This window comes from Macaca fascicularis, chromosome 11 (genome assembly GCF_037993035.2).
Source record: "Macaca fascicularis isolate 582-1 chromosome 11, T2T-MFA8v1.1".
NCBI lineage: Eukaryota > Metazoa > Chordata > Mammalia > Primates > Cercopithecidae > Macaca > Macaca fascicularis.
This window is the reverse complement of record NC_088385.1, coordinates 74,300,604-74,323,416: the sequence shown is the minus strand read 5'-3', so window position 1 is coordinate 74,323,416 and position 22,813 is coordinate 74,300,604. Positions and strand designations below refer to the sequence as shown.

The 22,813-nt window shown below is 39.7% G+C and overlaps 1 long non-coding RNA gene across 2 annotated transcripts in view; it reads right to left on the bottom strand.

Annotated features, from left to right (window-relative positions):
* Positions 1–18,315, bottom strand: part of LOC102125344 (uncharacterized) — a 50,340-nt gene extending 32,025 nt beyond the window's left edge. Inside the window, exon 1 of one of the 2 annotated variants that reach the window (XR_010579491.1) lies at positions 17,082–18,315. This is a non-coding gene — a long non-coding RNA (uncharacterized lncRNA). The remainder of the gene's footprint in view (positions 1–17,081) is intronic. The other variant, XR_010579493.1, reaches the window with a different exon arrangement.
* Positions 18,316–22,813: the final 4,498 nt, after the last annotated feature.

Here is a 22,813-nt window from a genome sequence, read left to right as displayed (position 1 = left end):
GGATGATCTCACTACTGGATGCCAAGCTTCCTTGTTGAGCCTGCTCTGCCTGTCATAGATATTGATTTCCACTGTAAAGCCTTTGATAGTTACCTTTCCTGCAAGAAAAGTCTGAGGGAAAAGGAAATTTGAACGAGGCAGGCCTGGGATCTAATCCCAAAGTGGACATCCATATTTGGGTGAAACAGCAAATCTCCTTGATAATATTAACATCCCTGGCAATTCAAATATCTTCAAAGGGAAATGATGTGGAACAAAATTAAATGATTTTAAACAAAATAATATTTTACCAAATTATAGTTGCACCTCAGTAAATGACCATTCTTTTCCAATAGTGGGCTATTTCCATTTTCTAGAAATCCTGTCTCTTCTGTGGGAATTATCTCTAAAACTGTGCTCAGTTTGGATGCCGTGGGTAGTCCAGGTCCTCTGCCTTCTTGATGAGGTCCCTGAGGTTTGTTTTGCCAGATCCTTCTTCTCATGGCCTCAGTACATGCAGGGAGCAGGCATGTGTCCCAAGATCAGCCAATCAGGCATCCACTTAGGACTCTGTCTGCTGAAAACAGTGCTGGGAAGATAGAAGGAACTGCTGAAGTTCATTTTTTTCAGCAGTAATACCTTAACAAACAGGTAATTTTTGTCCTGGTTTCTGTCTTATTTCCCAGTCTGATTCTCTGGTTTTTCATTCAACTATGTGAAATCCACAATACCCTTCTGATACATTCCCTTTCTGATTCAGTTAGCTAGAGTTAGATTCTCAGGCATACAACTGCAAAACACTAATGAAACATGTTCTTCATCCTGTTTCTTCAGGCAACACCACCTACAATCAGAGAGTCCTATCCTCCTTGCTACTGACTGCTAATATGCATGGTTCAGCACCAGGAGAGTCATTTGCCTCTTCTAGTCATTTGGATTGGTATATTCCATTATAGTCACCACATCTTAAAATATATTTACCAATTATCTAGATATTTAGATGTTTATCAATATGTAATATCTGGATATTTACCAATATATCTAGGAGAGCAATTAGCAATTGTGAAATCATATCACATGAGGGGGATTGAAGGAGGTAGGAACCACTGGCCCAGAGGAGAGAAAACTGAAAATATAGATGTATAAACTCTTTAATTATTCAATTGACTCTGTATAACTCCACATGACAGACTTAGGTGCAATACATAGAAGATAAAATAAGGCAGTATTCAGGTAAAATTTTAGAGAAACAAAATATTACTAATTAGAATTACTTCCCCTTCCCCAGTAAAATGGTCTGACTGTAACTGAAATATAAATGATCATAATAGAGAATATTCAAGCAGAAATCGGATATCTACCTTACAGATATAGGAAGTGGAAAACTGGGCACCATGGTTATTTAAAACTTACATTCTCAAGATAGCTTCTATCATTACTCTCTGCCTCTCTCAAATAAGACAAAAAGTATGGCATTTAGCAAAAACAAACAAACAAAAAAACACCACCAGAAATAATCAAAGAAAGAAGGGAGGCGATATTTTAGGAATCAGCAAAGGTCCTAAACTTCGCTTCCTACCCCTGCCACTAATTTGAAGAAAACTAAAGAGAAAGCCTCGTATAATTATCCTGAAGGAAACCACGTGGAAGGAGTAGCACACCTCTGTGCCCCACCACGTACACACAACACCTCCTCGGAGCAGGAAAACTTCCAGGAGCTTAACACTGTAATTTTTTTTTTCTTTTCTTTTGGCAAGAAAGAAACTCAAAAGCAAAGTAGGAACATGGTAAGTGCATGTAGTTATAAACAGAATAGAAGAATAGAATAGAAGCAGAATAGAAGACCACAGGTAAGTGAGGGGAAAACTTCCAAGGAATAAGAGACCCAGGAGGAAGAGTATCACTTACCAACTGACAGTCATCCTGTCTGAAGCCACTTAACTTGAAAATATGTGTGTTTGCCAAACTCATGGTTCCGCATTTCTTTTTTTCTTTACTTGCTGAGTTAAGTATGGCAATGGCAGCTGGAGGGAGGACAGCGATGCCAGATAATGAACACCCAAGACAAATCATTTCTGTCAGAAGTAGAGCTTCCAAGGCCCCATCTTGAATTGGGGAAATGATCCGAAGTCTAAAGACGGTACCCACTAACATAGGATAAAGCCCCACAGTGGTAGAAAGGGCTCTAGCCGGTGAATCTAAACAAAATTACTGCTGAATTATCCATTCTCTGGGCCATAGGATACAGAAAACAAAATGTACTCTACCAGCAAGCTAAACTTACAAGACAGAAACACAAGGTCTTAATAAAGCTGACTGCAAGAAAAATGGAAAGGAGAAAGGGAGAGCATGGCAACTGTGCAAAAGCTGTTATCATTTTTTAAAAGGCAAAAAAAGGATATATATGGTAGATAAACCATCCGTTCTGGGAGAAAACATAACTGAACAGATCAGAAGAAAATTTCCCATTATGAGTGCTCTAATCTTAAGAGGAATAGGAAAACAATGAAAAAGCCAAAAAAAGATGATAAAACAATATAAGATGAAAAATATAATTGGAGACTACATAAACAAATTAAAGCTCAAAAACACTATTATAAAAAAAAGATGAGTATGTAATAGTAGTTATAAGACTGAATAATTATAAAGAGCCCACTGAGCCAGACACTGTTAAAATATTTTGAGTACATTACACATACAATCCTCACAAGAACACTGTAAGGTAAGGGTTATTGTTTTCTCATTTTACAGATGAGAAATTTGAAGTACAAATGGTTAAGTAGCTTTGCAAAGAACACAGAGCTCTGAAGGGGTAAAGCCAGGATTTGAACCTGGCAGATTGATTTCAGAGCTCATACTCTTCAGCCATTATAATATACCGCCTCTCAGCAGGACTTGAATGAAGAGCCAAAATAACAAACTTAGAGAAAGAGTTGCCTCTTTCAAAGAATTGGAAATCACCAGAAACCATTTTGTCAGCAATTCAAGAGGCCAAGTGGACTTTGTACAACTGCCTATTATGAAATACAAACCTTGAAAGGTTCTCTTACTCAGAGATGTAGATAATTATGTAAGAGAAGAAGACTTAAAAATAGAAACTTCCTCACAGAGAAGCTATATAATTTGCTTCAAGTCACACAACTGGAAAGCTTTGGAGCTAAAATTCAAATCTGGTTGTCTGGTTCCAATTACTCCATGCTTAACACGGCACTGGAAACATAAGGGCATTGAAAAAACAAAAAATATATATATATATATATATATATGGCTAAGAACATTGATAACATAGATCAAAGAAAAAACTTACTTAAAATAAGCAAACTAAATGCAAAGGAAATCTATAAAGTAAATAAAAAGACAACAGAATGGAAAGACAATGACATTTCAACACAAGTATAATTGGAGTCTTTGAAGGTGACAACTCAATTCATGGAACAGAGAAAAAACTAACCTGAAAATAAAATAGAATAAACATTTTCTAAAATGGAAGGGAAAATGTGCAAACTAAAAGTACATAGGTTTAGGAAAATGTTGATACAGAACATTGACACAAAGTATATCCTGGTAAAGTTGCTGAATATCAAATATAAACTCAAGAATAAAGTTTTCATCAATTAAGGCAGAAATAGTAAGTCACTGATAAGGAAAAAAGTATCTGAGACTGACCTCAAATCTTACTGCAGCAATTATCAATGTCAAAATAATGCAGCAAAGTCTGAAAGTTTTGAATGAAGGCGTGACCCAAAATGTCACACTTAAAAAAAACTCTTTAATATATAATTCATGTACACATTTTTAAAAATTCAAAGGTACAGAAAGACATATACTAAAAATAAGGACTTTCTTCTCATAGCTCTGTCTCCATCAAAGAGGTCAACAATGGTTATTGGTTACATATTTTATTTTTAGAACTATTTTATACATATGCAAGCATATATATTTTCTTAGCTTGGGTTCTCCTGAAATTAGAGCTGATACAAAGCTTTTTTGTAGGTAGTCTGACAACATGATCCCAAGGAGAAGGAGTAGCAATCAGTGGGAGTTAAAAGAGTTAAGAGAAAAAGGCAATAAGGAAATGGAGCATTGAATTGGCCACTACCGTAAGTAACAAGAGCTGGATTCTGATGGGGCTTCTGGAAAGCTTCATAAGCTGTGACTCTCAACTGTCCACCTGAGTGTGAAATGAGAAGCACTTATCTAGTGGTTCCTGTCCTTTATTGGTGGAGGGTATCCAACCAGTTAATTCCTCGCACTTCTACACTGCAAGTGCATGAATGTTGAATGGGTTTGTGTGAGAGTCTCTCTCTCTCTCTGCAGCTTCAGAGAAGCCTTGGGACAGTGTCATAGACTGAAGGTTTGTGTCCCTCCATAATTCCTATGTTGAAGCCCTAACCTCTCAATGTGATATTATTTGGAAGTGGAGCCTTTGTTGGTAATTAGGTTTTAATGAGGTCGTGAGGCTGGAGGCCCCATGATGGAGTTAGTGTCCTTATAAGAAAAGGAAGAGACTGAAGTTCAGTGTCTCTGCCATGTGAGGACACAGACAGAAGACAGCCTTTTGAAAACCGGGAAGAAAGCCCTTACCAGGAGCTGAATGGACTGGCACTATGATCTTGGATTTTCTAAGCCACCTAGTCTATGGCACTTGTTATGGTAGCCTGGGCTGACTAAGACAGGTAGGAGCAAATAGTACATAGTGCAGGCCTGAGAAGAGACACTGTCACGGTGCACCAGTGTGAAGCTTGCTGAACCCTGCAAAGAACTGGTCATTACAGCAGTGGCTGCAGTTAGGGGTAAGTGCTGATTGCATTGAAATAGAAAATAAAACATATCCAATGCATTTATGCATATAAATTTACTACCTCACATTTTCCCTATAAACCATGGCATCCTATTCACAATATTCTGTACATTGTTCTAACTGATTAGTAATTTATCTTGCAGACTATAGCCACATCAGCATAAATCTTACTCATTTAATGACCACATAGCATTTCATTATATAAATGCACCATAATATATTGAACCACTTCCCAGTTGATGAATATTGAAATTGCTGTCAGGCTACAAACAATGCTTTGGGATATATACTCTCATAATCACATAGTCATCATATCTTTGTGCCTACATGTAACTTTTTTCTGTAGAAATATTTTCTACAAGTTGGATTGCTAGGTCAAAGACTATGGGCTTAAAACATTTTTATTAATATTGGTAAGTTACTTTCCAAAGAAGGTTTTTCTTTTTTCTTTTTCCTTTCTTTCTTTTTTTTTTTTTTTTTTGAGATGGAGTCTCGCTGTGTCACCCAGGCTGGAGTGCAGTGGCACGATCTCAGCTCACTGCAACCTCTACCTCCCAGGTTCAAACAATTCTTCTGCCTCAGCCTCCCGAGTAGCTAGGACTACAGGCACACCCCACCATACCTGGTTAATTTTTGTAGTTTTAGTACAGATGGGGTTTCACTGTGTTGGTCAGGCTTGTCTCAAACTCCTGACCTTGTGATTCGCCCTCCTCGGCCTCCTAAAGTGCTGGGATTACAGGCGTGAGCCACTGCGCCCAGCCTCAAAGAAGGTTTTTCAATTTACACTCTGCCAGAAATGCAGAGATGCCTGTGTTCTCACATCTTCAGCATAGTACATTTTCTCATTTAAAACTTTGTTGCCAATCTAGTAGGTAAGAAAGGACTTTGTTTTAATTTGCATTTTTAAAATTACAGATGAGGTTGAGTATTTTCATTTGCTTAAAAAGCTTTCAATTATCTCTTCTGTAAATTGCTTGTTCATATTTGTTGCCCATTTTTTTATACTGCATTTTAGGTTTTTTTGCATTAAGAAAATTAGCCTTTGTCACATTTGTTAGAAAACATTTTCCCTGTGTGCCAGTTTTCTTTTATAGGATTTTGTTTTCCCTTTGATTAAAAGTGGAAAGTTCAAAGGACTAAAAAATCTCAAATATGACCCACCAGCCTCACATGTGCCAGAGTTTAAAATAATTCAAGTAAATCCACAGCCCCTAGAGCAGTTAATGTAACAAAATAACATAGTCAGAACTAGTTCTTAGTAGAACCTGATACGTGCCACTGGGGTCTATCACATCCCAGAGACTCAGCAGCACCTGTCAGCAACACTGTGGCAGCTACTGCTGTCTCTTGCAATGTGACTGCTGAAGCCCATGACACCTGGCTCCAAGGGACCGTTTTCTTCTTGTCTTCATATGTGTCTCTGCTAAGGGATCTCTCAGCCAATTTCCGAGCAGGAGTGCCTATGAGGCTTTCTGAAGCCTGTGCCCTGAGGGCTTTCATAAGGGCTAATAACTGTCCTGATCTCCTGAAGGCCCTTTCTTTCCTCGGCTTCTGAATATTCTGGGCTTACAGTCATGATCATTCTGCTGCAGCTTTTCCTGCAGTGGACTGTGTTCTTCCCTGCTGGGGTTCTCTCCTTTCAGGATGGCCTAGCTAAGGTTTTTAACTGCTTAACCCCCTTCTTAAGGGGCTTCCTTTCTCAATCTTGTATAATGCTAGCACTCTTGGGCCTTCTTTGCTCTTACTGTCTGAACATTGCTTCTTCTAACTTGTCTAGATTTCTCTATTCTCTAGCAACCCCTCTCTATTCAGATAAATACCAAAATATCTTTCCTTTTGCAAGCCTATATTTAAAAGCAGTTGGATATGAGTATATATTTTTTCCATATATGTAGCTAGTCTATCCTGTAAGGTCTAGCTTTCTCTCAGAGGGAAACTCTCTCTCTTCTTGCAGTCTTTATCAGTCTGTCTTCCTTAATTTTTCTTTCATTTGCTCATAATCCCTGTTTTAATGGTAGTGGGCATGCATATTTTTAAATAGCAACGGTAGTGGAAAGCATATTTTTAAATACCAAGCTAGTTCCTCCTTGATTTCCCCAGGAAACATGATTCTCCGAGTATTCCAGGCACAAGTCTTCTAAAATTGCCTGCTTTAGACTGCAAATTTGAAATAAGTTCACTGAATTGTTTCTCCATTTCACACCAAGAAGATGACATATTTGCTATACAAGAAAAGTTGTTTACTTTTAATTTTTTTTATTGTTAATGAAATCTACCACTTCTGCATAGTAAAGAGATAGTCTGGGTCACTGACATTTGGAGCCAGATCAGAATTTACGTGATTAGCACATGCAGCGCCAACTGGAGGCCACATGGCGGAGCTTAATCTGAAACCAAAGCCTATGACAAGCTGCATGAGTCCAAAATGGCCTCTTTCACCCTGAATGCTGTTCAAAACAAGGTAACAAGAAATCAAACTGGGGTCTGCTAATCTAATGTCTGCTAAGCAAAGTCTAACACCTCACTAATGTGCATCTCTCAGATCAGCAGCAGCAGCATCACCTGAAACTTGCTAGAAATGCAAAATCTTGGGTTCTCCCCCAGAATTACAGAATCCAAATCTGCATTTTAACAAGACCCCCTGAGAGATTTGTTTGCACATTTAAGTTTGAGAGCTCTTATATAACTTAGCTCTCGGCAGTCCTTGCTGAGAATAAAAAGTTACAGAGAGAAATTCATTGCACCCACAATACTTACAAAATCTGCACACTGAATCTTAATCTGCTTTAACTGAAACTAAAAGATTCTTTTCTGATCATTTAATCCTTGTCCTAGCTGTTTGCTTTGGTGAAAGCAAAGGTGCAGCATTTGGTGTCAATGAGCTATAGAGCTGCCCTCTCTTTCTCTCCACACTAAGGCCCATGCCAGGTGAAGACCAGGTACAGGACAATAATGGTTATAAACTACTTCTCAAATACCTAGGTGTCTTGACATAGTCCCAAACTACCCAAGCTGGCCTTTAAGAAGTCTCCATTTCTATGTTTTATTTTATCCCCTAAATTCTAGTCCGTAGTCATCTATTAAAGTCAATATTAAGGGTTTGAAGGTCCTAACAAATAAAACCACTCTTTCCTCCTTCCAAGTGAGAAAATATGGAGAACTAACAGAGAGGCATTAAATCAATAAAGATCAAAAGTCAGACCTGTTGTTGTTAAGCTGATTAGAATACAAGGCTTAGAATCGCAACCCAACACTCCAGAGATAAAAAACCATCCAACCCACTGTCAGGTCCCGCAGGGCCAGGCCACTCTCCTGGAACCAAAGTGAGCATGTGAATTCTGAGGAGCAGCTCCTTTGGAAGAGATAAAGCCAAGCCACTCATGTTCAGCTAAGCTCCCAGTTTCACAGCCAGAGAAGTCACTCCCCCTCGCTTGGGGAGAGGCAGCAAGGGTGACAAAGCAGTCAGAAATATCATACTCATACATTCTCTTCCATCAATAGAAATCTGAGGAATGGGAAATAGGAAGGCTCCTAACAAAGTCTTTGCAACATTGAAAGCAAATAAATCTGAAAACAAATAATTTTTTCGGAAAAAAAATCATCAAAGCTGAACCCTGAAGAGACAGAAAACACAGACTGATAACTATGGAATAAATTGAGAAACTTACCAAAATCCTAAATTGTCTAAAAGTACCATGTTTCATAAGGGAAATCCTCAAAACTTTTGAGGAAAAATTAATTTCAATACTATTTAAACTTTCCAAGAGTGCATGGGGAAAAAAGGGCTGTGAAAAGAAAGGCTTGTTCTGCAAAGTCAGCATAACACTTATACAAAAATCTGACCTAAATAGAGTCTAAAAAGAAAAGACCAAGCTCACTTATGAATGTTGACATTAAAATCTTAAGTGTGATTTTAGCAACTATAATTGGATAGTGTATTAAAGAGTATTACACCATAACCAAGTCAAGAGATTCTAGAATGCAAAAATGGTTCAAAGTTAACAAATATGTTTATATAATTTACCATATTTATGAGTCAAGTAAGAAAATAATAAAAAGTTCAAGGCCCTACATGCTATAAAAATATAAAATTTATTATATTTATATTAAATAAATATAAATGATAAATTATGTAAATATGTATCTCTTATTTTTTGACAAGATAAAAAATCTACCCCTGGCTGAGTGTGGTGGCTCACACCTATAATCCCAGCACTTTGCGGGGGCCAAGGCACGAGGATCACTTGAGGTCAGGAGTTTGAGACCAGCCTGAGCAACATAGTGAGACCCTGTCTTCACAAAAAATGGAAAAAATTAGCCAGGCCTGATGACCCATGCCTGTAGTTCTAGTTACTCAGGAAGCTGAGGTGGGAGAATCCCTTGAGCCTGGGAGCTCCAGATTGTAATAAGCTGTGATTACACCACTGCACTCCAGCCTGGATGACAGAGCAAGGCCTTGTCTCTTAAAAATAAATAAATTAATTGTATACAAAAAATACATATATATTTGACTTTTTTGTTTTTTGAGATGGAGTCTCACTCTGTCGCCCAGGCTGGAGTACAGTGGCGCAATCTCAGCTCACTGCAACCTCTACCTCCCAGGTTCGGGCAATTCTCTGCCTCAGCCTCCTGAGTAGAAACTATTCACTGGGATTACAGGCACCCACCACCATGCCTAGCTAATTTTTGTATTTTTAGTAGAGACAGGGTTTCACCATCATGGCCACGCTGGTCTTGAACTCCTGACCTCATGATCCACCTGCCACGGCCTCCCAAAGTGCTAGGATTACAGGCGTGAGCCACCACACCCGGCCATACCTGACTTTTACGATACAAAATCCTAGTAAAGTAGACATAAAGAACCTAATGATGAGATGGTAGAAAAATTCTTAGTAAAGTACATAAAGAGCCTAATGATGAGATGGTAGAAAAATTCTCATTACCATTGGGAATGTGATAAGGATATCCAGTAATTCCAGTATTATTCAGCTTTTCAGACAATACTATCCAGTATAGAAATGGGAAAGAAGTAGAAAAATTATTTTTCCCATACCTAGAGAACTCAAAAGAATAAATGATTGGCTCACACCTGCAATTCCAGCACTTTGGGAGGCCAAGGTGGGAGGATCGTTTAAGGCCAGGAATTTGAGACCAGCCTGAGTAACACAGGGGGTCCCAATCTCTAAAAACAAACAAATTAAAAAAAATAAAAATAAATGAAAAGAAGTATATTATTGGCAAAAAGAGAACTTAGTAAGTTTATCAAAAGTTTTTCTATATTTGCTGGCAACATGGCTGAATAGGAACAGCTCGGGTCTCCAGCTCCCAGCGAGATCGATACAGAAGGCAGGTGATTTCTGCATTTCCAACTGAGGTACCTGGTTCATCTCACTGGGACTGTTTGGACAGTGGGTGCAGCCCATGGAGAGCGAGCCAAAGCAGGATGGGGTGTCGCCTCACCTGGGAAGCACAAGGGGTCAGGGGATTCCCCCCACCCCCAGCCAAGGGAAGCCCCGAGGGACTATGCCATGAGGAACTGTGCACTCTGGCCCAGATACTGCACTTTTCCCATGGTCTTCGCAACCCGCAGAACAGGATATTCCCTCTGGTGCCTATGCCACCAGGGCCCTGGGTTTCAAGCACAAAACTGGGCAGCCATATGGGCAGACACTGAGCTAGCTGCAGGAGGTTTTTTTCATACCCCAGTGCCACCTGGAATGCCAGCAAGACAGAACTGTTCACTTCCCTGGAAAGGGGGCTGAAGCTGTGGAGCCAAGTAGTCTGGCTCACTGGGTCCCACCCCCATGGAGACCAGAAGCTAAGATCCACTGGCTTGAAATTCTGGCTGCCAGCACAGCAGTCTGAGGTCAACCTAGGATGCTAGAGCTTGCTGAGGGGAGGGGAGTCTGCCATTGCTGAGGCTTGAGTAGGTGGTTTTACCCTCACAGTGTAAACAAAGCCGCCCGGAAGTTCAAACTGGGTGGAGCCCACCACAGCTCAGCAAGGCCGCTGTGGCCAGACTACCTCTCTAGATTCCTCCTCTGTGGGCAGGGCATCTCTGAAAAAAAGGCAGCAGCCCCAGTCAGGGACTTATAGATAAAACCCCCATCTCCCTGCGACAGAGTACCTGGGGGAAGGGGTGGCTGTTGGTGCAGCTTCAGCAGACTTAAACTTCCCTGCCTGATGGCTAAGAAGAGAGCAGATCTCCCAGCACAGCATTCAAGCTCTGCTAAGGGTGAGACTGCCTCCTCAAGTGGGTCCCTGGCCCCTGTGTATCATAACTGGGGGACACCTCGCAGTAGGGGCCAACAGACACCTCATACAGGAGAGCTCTCGCTAGCATCTGGTAGGCACCCCTCTGGGACGAAGCTTCCAGAGGAAGGAACTGGCAGCAATCTTTGCTGTTCTGCAGTCTCTGCTGGTGATACCCAGGCAAACAGGGTCTGGAGTGGACCTCCAGCAAACTCCAGCAGACCTGCAGCAGAGGGGCCTGACTGTTAGAAGGAAAACTAACAAACAGGAAGGAATAGCATCAACATCAACAAAAGGGACATCCATTCAGAGACCCCATCCAAAGGTCACCAGCATCAAAGACCAAAGGTAAATAAATCCATGAAGATGGGGAGAAACCAGCGCAAAATGGCTGAAAATTCCAAAAACCAGAATGCCTCTTCTCCTCCAAAGGATCACAACTCCTTGCGAGCAAGGGAACAAAACTGGATAGAAAATGAGTTTGATGAACTGACAGAAGTAGGCTTCAGAAGGTGGGTAATAACAAACTCCTCTGAGCTAAAGGAGCATTTTCTAACCCAAAGGAAGCTAAGAACCTTGAAAAAAGGTTAGAGGAATTGCTGACTAGAATGACCAGTTCAGAGAAGAACATAAATGACCTGATGGAGCTGAAAAACACAGCACAAGAACTTCGTGAAGCATCCACAAGTATCAATAGCCGAATTGATTAAGCAGAAGAAAGGATAACAGAGATTGAAGATGAACTTAATGAAATAAAGTGAGAAGATAAGATTAGAGAAAAAAAATTAAAAGAAACAAACAAAGCCTCCAAGAAATATAGGACTATGTGAAAAGACCAAATCTACATTTGATTGGTATACCTGGAAAGTGATGGGAAGAATGGAACCGAGTTGGAAAACACTCTTCAGGATATTATCCAGGAGAACTTCCCCAACCTAGCAAGGCAGGCCAACATTCAAATTCAGGAAATACAGAGAACACCACAAAGATATTCCTCGAGAAGAACAACCCCAAGACACATAATCATCAGATTCACCTAGGTTGTAATGAAGGAAAAAAGGTTAAGGGCAACCAGAAAGAAAGGACAGGTTACCCACAAAAGGAAGCCCATCAGACCAACAGCAGATCTCTCGGCAGAAACCCTACAAGCCAGAAGAGAGTGGGGGCCAATATTCAACATTCATAAAGAAAAGAATTTTCAACCCAGAATTTCATATTCAGCTAAACTAAGCTACATAAGCAAAGGAAAAATAAAATCCTTTAGAGACAAGCAAATGCTGAGAGATTTTGTCACCACCTGCCCTGCCTTACAAGAGCTCCTGAAGGAAGCACTAAACATGGAAGGGAACAACTGGTACCAGCCGCTGCAAAAACATACCAAATTGTAAAGACCGTCGACACTATGAAGAAACTACATCAACTAATGGGCAAAACAACCAGCTAGCATCATAATGACAGGATCAAATTCACACATAACAATATTAACCTTAAATGTAAACAGGCTAAATGCCCCAGTTAAAAGACACAGACTGGCAAATTGGATAAAGAATCAAGACCCATCAGTGTACTGTATTCAGGAGACCCATCTCACTCGCAAAGACACACATAGGCTCAAAATAAAGGGATAGAGGAATATTTACCAAGCAAATGGGAAACAAAACAAAACAAAAAAAGCAGGGATTGCAATCCTAGCCTCTGATAAAACAGACTTTATACCAACAAAGATCAAAAGAGACAAAGAAGGGCATTACTTAATGGTAAAGGGATCAATGCAACAAGAAGAGCTAACTATCCTGAATACATATGCACCCAATACAGGAGCACCCAGATTCATAAAACAAGTTCTTAGAGACCTACAAAGAAACTTAGATTCCCACACGATAGTAGTGGGAGACTTTAACACTCCAGTGTCAATATTAGACAGATCAATGAGACAGAACATTAACAAGGATATCCAGGACTTGAACTCAGCTCTGGATCAAGTGGACCTAACAGACATCTACAGAGCTCCCCACCCCAAATCAATAGAATATACCTTCTTCTCAGCACCACATCGCACCTACTCTAAAATTGACCACATAATTGGAAGTAAAACACTCCTGAGCAAATTCAAAAGAACGCAAATCATAACAAACAGCCTCTCAGAACATAGTGCAATCAAGTTAGACCTCAGGATTAAGAAACTCACTCAAAATCACACAACTACATGGAAACTGAACAATCTGCTCCTGAATGACTTACTGGGTAAATAAAATGAAGACAGAAATAAAGATGTTCTTTGAAACCAATGAGAACAAAGACACAATGTACCAGAATCTCTGAGACACATTTAAAGCAGTGTTTAGAGAGAAATTTATAACACTAAATGCCCACAAGAGAAATCAGGAAAGATCTAAAATCGACACCCTAACATCACAATGAAAAGAACTAGAGAAGCAAAAGCAAACAAATTCAAAAGCTAGCAGAAGACAAGAAATAATTAAGATCAGAGCAGAACTGAAGGAGACAGAGATATGAAAAACCCTTCAAAAAATCAGTGAATCCAGGAGCTTGTTTTTTGAAAAGATCAACAAAATAGATAGACCACTAGCCAGACTAATAAAGAACAAAAGAGAGAAGAATCAAATAGAGTAAAAAATGATAAAGGGGACATCAGTATTGATCCCACAGAAATACAAACTATCATCAGAGAAACACCTCTATGCAAATAAACTAGAAAATCTAGAAGAAATGGATAAATTAATGGACATATACAGCCTCCCAAATCTAAACCAGGGAGAAGTCAAATCTCTGAATGGACCAATAACAAGTTGTGAAATTGAGGCAGTAATTAATAGCTTACCAACAGAAAAAAGTCCAGGACCAGACAGATTCACAGCCAAATTCTACCAGAGGTACAAAGAGGAACTGGTACCATTCCTTCTGAAACTATTTCAAACAATAGAAAAAAGGGGAATCCTTCCTAACTTATTTTATGAGGCCAGCATCATCCTGATACCAAAACCTGGCAGAGACACGACAACAACAAAAAAGAAAATTTCAGGCCAGTATCCCTGATGGACATCGATGTGAAAATCCTCAATAAAATACTGGCAAACTGAATCCAGCAGCACATCAAAAAGCTTATCCACCATGATCAAGTCAGCTTCATCCCTGGGATGCAAGGCTGGTTCAACATATGCGAATCAATAAATGTAATCCATCACATAAACAGAACCACTGACAAAAACCACATGATTATCTCAATAGATGCAGAAAAAGCCTTTGACAAAACTCAACAGCCCTTCATGCTAAAAACTCTCAATAAACTAGGTATTGATGAAATGTATCTCAAAATAATAAGAGCTATTTATGACAAACCCACAGCTAATATCATTCTGAATGGGCAAAAACTGGAAGCATTTCCTTTGAAAACCAGCACAAGACAACGATACCCTCTCTCACCACTCCTATTCAACACAGTGTTGGAAGTTGTGGCCAGGGCAATCAGGCAAGAGAAAGAAATAAAGGTATTCAAATAGGAAAAGAGGAAGTCAAGTTTTCTTCGTTTGTAGATGACATGATTGTATACTTAGAAAACCCTATTGTCTCAGCCCCAAATCTCCTCAAGCTGATTAGCAACTTCAGCAAAGTCTCAGGATACAAAATCAATGTGAAAAATCACAAGCATTCCTATACACTAATAACAGACAAACAGAGAGCCAAATCATGAGAGAACTCCCATTCACAATTGCCACAAAAAGAATAAAATACCTAGGAATACAACTTACAAGGGATGTGAAGGACCTCTTCAAGGAGAACTACAAAACCACTGCTCAAGGAAATAAGAGAGGACACAAATAAATGGAAAAACATTCCATGTTCATGGATAGCAATAATCAATATCATGAAAATGGCCATACTGCCCAAAGTAATTTACAGATTCAATGCTCTCCCCATCAAGCTACCATTGACTTTCTTCACTGAATTGGAAAAAACTACTTTAAATTTCATATGGAACCAAAAAAGAGCCCACATAGCCAAGACAATCCTAAACAAAAAGAACAAAGCTGGAGGCATCATGCTACCTGACTTCAAACTATACTACAAGGCTACAGTAACCAAAACAGCACGGTACTGTTACCAAAACAAATATATAGACCAATGGGACAGAACAGAGGCCTCGGAAATAACACCACACATCTACAACCATCTGATCTTTGACAAACCTGACAAAAACAAGCAACGGGGAAAGGATTCTCTATTGAATGAACGGTGCTGGGAAAACTGACTAGCCATATGCAGAAAACTGAAACTGGACCCCTTCCTTACACCTTATACAAAAAATAACTCAAGATGGATTAAAGACTTAAATGTAAGAACTATAACTATAAAAATCCTAGAAGAAAACCTAGGCAATACCATTCAGGACATAGGCATGGTCAAAGACTTCATGACTAAAACACCAAAAGCAATGGCAACAAAAGCCAAAATTGGCAAATGGGATCTAATTAAACTAAAGAGCTTCTGCACAGCAAAAGAAACTATCATCAGAGTGAACAGGCAACCTACAGAATGGGAGAAAATTTTTGCAATCTATCCATCTGACAAAAGGCTAATATCCAGAATCTACAAAGAACTTAAATTTACAAAAAAAAAAAAAAAAAAAAACCTCATCAAAAAGTGGGCAAAGGATATGAACAGACACTTCTCAAAAGAAGATATTTATGCAGCTAACAACCATATGAAAAAAAGCTCATCATCACTGGTCATTAGAGAAATGCAAATCAAAACCGCAATGAGATACCATCTCATGCCAGTTAGAATGGCTATCATTAAAAAGTCAGGAAACAACAGATGCTGGAGAGGATGTGGAGAAATAGGAATGCTATTACACTGTTGGTGGGAGTGTAAATTAGTTCAACCATTGTGGAAGACAGTGTGGTGATTCCTCAAGTATCTAGAACCAGAAATACCATTTGACCCAGCAATCCCATTACTGAGTATATACCCAAAGGATTATAAATCATTCTACTATAAAGACACATGCACACGTATGTTTATTGTAGCACTGTTCACCATAGCAAAGACTTGGAACCAACCCAAATGTCCATCAATGATAGACTGGATAAAGAAAATGTGGCACATATACACCATGGAATACTATGCAGCCATAAAAACGATGAGTTCATGTCCTTTGCAGGGACATGGATGAAGTTGGAAACCATCATTCTCAGCAAACTAAAACAAGAACAGAAAACCAAACACTGTATGTTCTCACTCATAGGTGGAAGGTGAACAATGAGAACACATGGACAGAGGGAGGGGAACACCACACACCGGGGCCTACTAGGGGTGGGGGGCTAGGCGAGAGATAGCATTAGGAGAAATACCTAATGTAGATGACAGGTTGATGGGTGCAGCAAACCACCATGGCACATGTATACCTGTGTAACAAACCTGTACGTTCTGCACATGTACCCCAGAACTCAAAGTATAATAATAGAAAAGAAAAACATTAAAAAAATTTTTTTAAAGTTTTTCTGTGTCAAATAATAGTGAGTTATAAAAATGTAATGGAAGACAACAGCTCATTTATAATAATATCTGAAAACATTATAAAATATCTAAGAACAAACTTAACATATATATTTTTAGAACTTTAAAATTTGACCAAAGGGCATAAAAGTAGCCAAATAAAAAGTAGCAGTTATCTTGTAGAAAGATTCAATATTGTAATGATAAGAAAATTTTTAATAAACTTTGTATGATAGTGAATAAACTATCAAAAGGCTAGTTTACAACTGAAATTAACATCTGAGAAAAATCATGAAATTTCTGAAAAACCCTAAATGAAAAAGATGAACTCTACTAGCTATTTAAGAGTATTAATGATAGTATAAATTATCAATACTGCAGTACTGGGACAGTGATTTAGTTCATTATGGATACATGGAGAGCTATTTCAAAAAAATCATATATGAAAATAAATTCTAGACATATCTAAAATTTAAATGTAAAAAAATAGCCAGAACAATTTTAGAAGAGAATATTGTATTAATGTACTTACGACCTTTGAGTAGGGAAAGCCTTTTTTCTATGGTACAAAACCAAAAATCATAAAGGAAAAGACAGATCAATTTGACTAAATACATTTTAAAAGGTTTATATAAAGCAAAAATACCAAACACATGACCCCTCAACTGAATTCATTTTCAGTTTTCTTCTATGCTTTAATAACTTCACTTTCAATCTGTCATATAATCATGTTAAACATTTTTCCTGAAATCACAGTAAGGGTTCTGTTTTAGCAGTTCGTTATCCAATATCAGTCCAGATTCAGGAATCAGGTGACAGTCAGCTTAAACTGAAATGTGTGCATTATTGAATTCTGTGAAATAACAAAGATAATGGGTTTGGTTTTGTTTTTGTTTTTGTTTTTTGAGAGGGGGGTCTCCCTCAGTCACCCAGGCTGGAATGCAGCGGCATGATCTCAGCTCACTGCAACCTCCGTCTCCCAGGCTCAGGTAATTCTCCCACCTCAGTCCCCCAAGTACCTGGAACCACAGGCAAGCACCACCACACCTGGATAATTTTTGTATTTTTTGTAGAGACGGGGTTTTACCATGCTGCCCCGCTACAGAACTCCAGAGTTCAAGCAATCCACCTTCCTCAGACTACCAAAGTGCTGGGATTACAGGCATTAGTCACAATGTGTTTTTGTTCTGTTTTTGTTTGTTCTTTGAGACAGGGTCTCACTCTGATGCCCAGGATGGAGTGCAGTGGTGCAAACACAGCTCACCGCATCCTCTATCTGCCAAGCTCAAGTGATCCTCCCACCTCAGCCACCTGAGTAGCTGACACTACAGGCACAGACCACCATGCCTGGCTAATTTATTTTATTTTATTTTACTTTTTTCTGTTTTATTTTTTTGCGTTTTTTTGTTTTGTTTTGTTTGATACAGAGTCTGGCTCTGTCGCCCAGGCTGGAGTGCAGTGGCACCATCTCGGCTCACTGCAAGCTCCACCTCCTGGGTACATGCCATCCTCCTGCCTCAGCCTCCCGAGTAGCTGGGACTACAGGCACCTGCCACCACACTCGGCTAATTTTTTGTATTATTAGTAGAGATGGGGTTTCACCATATTGGGCTGGCTGGTCTCAAACTCCTGACCTTGTAATCCTCCCACCTCGGCCTCCTAAAGTGCTGGGATTACAGACGTGCGCCACTGCGCCCTGCCCATGCCTGGCTAATTTTTAAAATTTTTTGTAGAGATGGGGTCTCACCATGTTGCCCAGGCTGGTCTCAAACTCCTGAAGTCAAGCAATCCTCCCACCTTGGCCTCCCAAAGTGCTGGGATTACAGGCGTGAGCCACCACACCCAGCAGATGTTTTAAAATACAAATTATATGTCACAGTAAATACTTTATCATCTCATGGAATCCCAACAAATCTGTGAAATAACTACTAGTGTACTTATTTTACAGTTTAAGAAATTGAGGGTTGGAGAGGTTAAGTTACAGACGTAGTTGTTAAATGGCAGAGTAAAGACTTGAACTTGGGTTTGTTTGTGAATAAAATATGTTTTCTCAATGACCTCATTGCACTGCCATTAATAAAATGGAAGGCTTAATAAGCATAAGACAAGATACCTCTTTTTTCCCCCCCTTTCTAAATGAAAAGCAAACTTCGCTACCTACAGAAACGCACATTTATCCATTCAAAAACTTTTACCAAATACCTACTACTTGCCAGGTAGATGATCTGGAAGCCGGTTATTCATCAGTCAATAAATCTAAGTGTCAAAGTGTCTGCCTTCAATGGAGGAAACAAGCAGCACAAAACCAATGAATAAGCATATGACATGTCAGATGGCAATACATGCTCTGAAAAATATAAAAAGGCCTTTAAAGAGAATAGAGAGTGTTGGAGAGGTTATGTTCCTAAACAGCAGGGGTTGGAAAAGCCTTTTGCCTGTAAAGGGCCAGGGTTCTCTGTTAGAAACTGCAATCAAGGAAGGCTTCTGTGTTAAGGGGACATTTAAGTAGATACCTGAGGCAGGTTAGGGAGCCAAGTTGATATTTAGGAAGAAAGTAGCAAGCAGGGGGCCAGAGTCAGAGAGGTGGAAAATGGGGTCAGAGAAACAGGAGAGCCCAGTACATGTGGGGAAATCATCCATCTACCACGCGTGAACAAAATACATTTTGGTGCCATTGTCTACGAGACAGCACTGAGCAGACCTTTGAACAGAAGGGCATTATATGCTCTTGTGTTCTCAGTACAGAGCTGCACAATAGGACTGCAGACTGGAATCACACAGGCCTGCTGTACTCAAAGACAAAGATACACTTGGTCCTTGGGAAATGGGAAGCCGGAAGAAGTTTATGATTAACTTACACATCTGCTTGATAAGCTCTCCCATTATTGCTTTTATCAAGCAGAGAAGACTAAACATTTGAAATGATCAATTAGCTTAATTATAACTTGGAGCTTTGTTCCCTATCGTGAAATGCATTCTCACTGCCCTGGCTAGATGATGTGCATGAGATTCACATGTGGTGTTGTTGCCATGATTTTGGTTTAGAACTGCTCTGATTCCCCTCCTTGTGAATTTCTGCTAAAATTCAACATGCTTAATTCTCAATACCTTGCATGCATTGGAGGAAGCAGCATTGTGGAATCTATGCATAAAATTTACTTTTAATTCTGTTTAGCTGTTGTTAGATGTCTGTGAAAGTTTGGGATTAGAATCCAAGTCTGGTCAAAATCAATGTCGAAACATGCTTTTTGCCAAGAAAGAGTGAGGGATTAGGAAGGTAACCTTTAAAAGGGAAATTTGTTTTGAACTGGAGTTGAGTTATTATGCTAAAAATTATATTCTTAAACAGCAGTGTCTGGAGAGCTTTTTTTTTTCCTTGAAACAGTTACATAGTGAATATATTTAAGCTTCATAGGCCATACAAGTCTCTCTCCTAACTGCACAACTCGGCATACAAGTAGTTATCGACAATATGCAAATGAACAAGCATGGCTTATGAATAAGCATGGCTTATGAATAAGCATGGCTTGTAAATAAGACTTTATTTACAAATGAAGTCTTATTTGTAAATAAAACTTTATTTACAGAACAGGTAGCAAACCAGATTTGACCCAAACGATGTAGCTTGCCGAACTCCTCCTATAGGAGTAATTTGGTTATTTATTTCTACAAGTGCTTAAGAAAACAGGTAGGGAGGCAGAAAAGCAGCAGAGTTTGTTTCTTTGAACTCCTATTCATAAATATCCAAATTAAATGTAATTGTCAAAAAACCCCCAGCTGACTAAAATAAATACCAAATAGAAATAATAAGAGTGGCTTAGTACAGATTACCTGTATGGTCTTAATATGATGTGAAATATATTGATGCCTGAACATGGCAGGGACCAGCTGCTTTTCGAATAGGACATTTACAGCTGTCTTATTAAGAGGTGTTTCTTACATAAGATTCCATTTGAAAATGGAAAGGAATTGTATAAATCAATTAACATATTAGCTAAGTTGTCTAACACATGGTATAAAGGAATTACAACAGTAAACTATTATACATGTCCAAAAAAAAAAAAAAAAACAAGGTGTTTCTGATCAGTCATATTCCCCTTCCCTCCTTCTTTGTTGTGTGTGCAATCTGATTAACATTTTCAGGAGTTGCTGTGACACTTCTAAATAGTGCAGAGTTTCCTGCCTGGGGCAGGAGAAACTTGCCAGCTCTCACTGGGCTCCGGCTGACTGTCTCTCCATCCCTGGTGTGCCAGCCTCCCTCGGGCATTGCAAAACCTCTCCACACAGCATCCGCAGCACAAACAGGGTTCTGTGGCTGGCCCAGATTTCCAGGAGCATCCTCCTCGAAAGAGAGACAGGAGATGGAGACAGGGCTGCTTCATATATCTGCCCAAGTCAATTATGAATTCCCAGAAAATCAAGGTCATGTGGTCATGTCTTTCCTCTATCTTTTAAGAGACTAACACGAACCTGTCGACATAGAGGTTGCTTTATGAATGCTGATTGAAGAGAGATGCTGAGACACTGCTGGCATTTGCCTGTTGGTCACTCAGGGGCCATGTGAGGTCCCAGTATCAGCACCCTTCTCTGTCCCCTCTCCCACCTCCTCACGCAACCCCTCACATGCCAGCCGGGGACTAAGCCCAAAGATCACAGACTTTAATATATCTTGGAGAATCTCAGAATTTTGCTTTTTGGACATATGCAGATGATTTTATAATTCATTAGCATTAATTCAGAACCAGTGGGTCCCTATTAACTATCATTGATGGTAGAAGAGCCAAAAATTGAAATGGGAGAAATGTGGTTGGTGGAGTCTTTAAATGTCACATGCCCACTGTTCCTCTTCACCAGTGGTCTTAAAAAAAAATATATATATATATATATATATAGTAATAAACTGCTCTTGCAAAAAGGCATTGGTTCCCCTGTGTGTTGGTTGATCCGTTATCAACTCAGCACTGCTGCCACTCTAAGTCTGGCAACCAGGTTTTGTGAATTTTCTTCCCAGCATGGATCCAGGTTAGAATTTGCCACTGAAAGAAACTCACTGGAGATTTGGAATGCAGAAATGAGGCAGAAACCGTTATTATTTTCCAGAGGTGGTTGCAGACAGATGTGGAAGCAGAAGGGAGATTCCCAGTGGTTCCCAAAGAACTCTAAGAACCACCTGCTTTGCCTCAGCAGATTGAGGTAGTTTATGAAGTGTCTCTAAGATTCTTGAGAATTGCAGCCATTTCCACGAGCATTTGAGAGCATCCTGCTCCGGTGTCCTGGCTGAGATCACCACCATCATCAACCCTGGTCTCCAGCAAGCAGCTGCCCTTACCTCTGCATCCCCAGCTCTTCCATGAAAACTCTCAATTCTGTGCTAAATGCTTTATGTCTGGAATACATAGAGTGACTTCTGTGTTTAGGACAACATCCTGTATCGCATGGGTAAAGGATAGATTCGCACACACTAAATAAACATCACCTCAGCATTGACTTTCCTTTTGGAAATCAATAGGTATTAAGGAGACCATCCATTCATGAAATTAAGTACTGTTTTCCACTGAACCCGAGGTGCTATTGATTAAGACACAAAAGTAACTAATAAGAAAGAAAAAATATGCTCCAAATGGGTAGTCTAATAGGAAGCCCTATATAAAGCTGGGATACGAAGCAGCTATTCTTCAGTGTAAGTTTAAATGAGAAATGAACACAACTTACAAAAAAGAGACAGCAAGAAAACTTGTTTGTATGTCTGAACGTTGCTGATGGGGGAAGGAGCAAATCTCCCTGGAGAATTTGAACTACAAGCTGTTCATGCGGCTTTGTTGTTGGAATTGACACTGCCAGTGTAACTCCAAAACCCCTACCCAGAGAACTTAAGATAGTGTCCTTGATGACTGGCCAAAGCAAAGGCAAACCCTCCCTGGAAGACCTCACCTTCAGTCCAGGTGGGCAGGAATTGTACCAGCATCAACTGGAAGATGTGCCCCCATCTCAGAGACTTAGAAATAGGGGAAAAAAACAATGGTGTAACTCAAAATGGATGGCATGTGTTGGCAAACAACAGCATACTAGTAATATTCTGGGGAATTCCCACTAAGAAAGAAGTTGAGAACACCCCCTTCAGATGTGTGAAACAGAGCCAGGCAGTTTCCAGCATAGAGTTCCAACCCTTTTGCTTACTCTGCAATATGCACCCTCATTCTCCAGACCTGCTGACACTGTGGCCGTCACCCTCTATTTTCCAACATCTTTCAGCTGCTTCCAGTT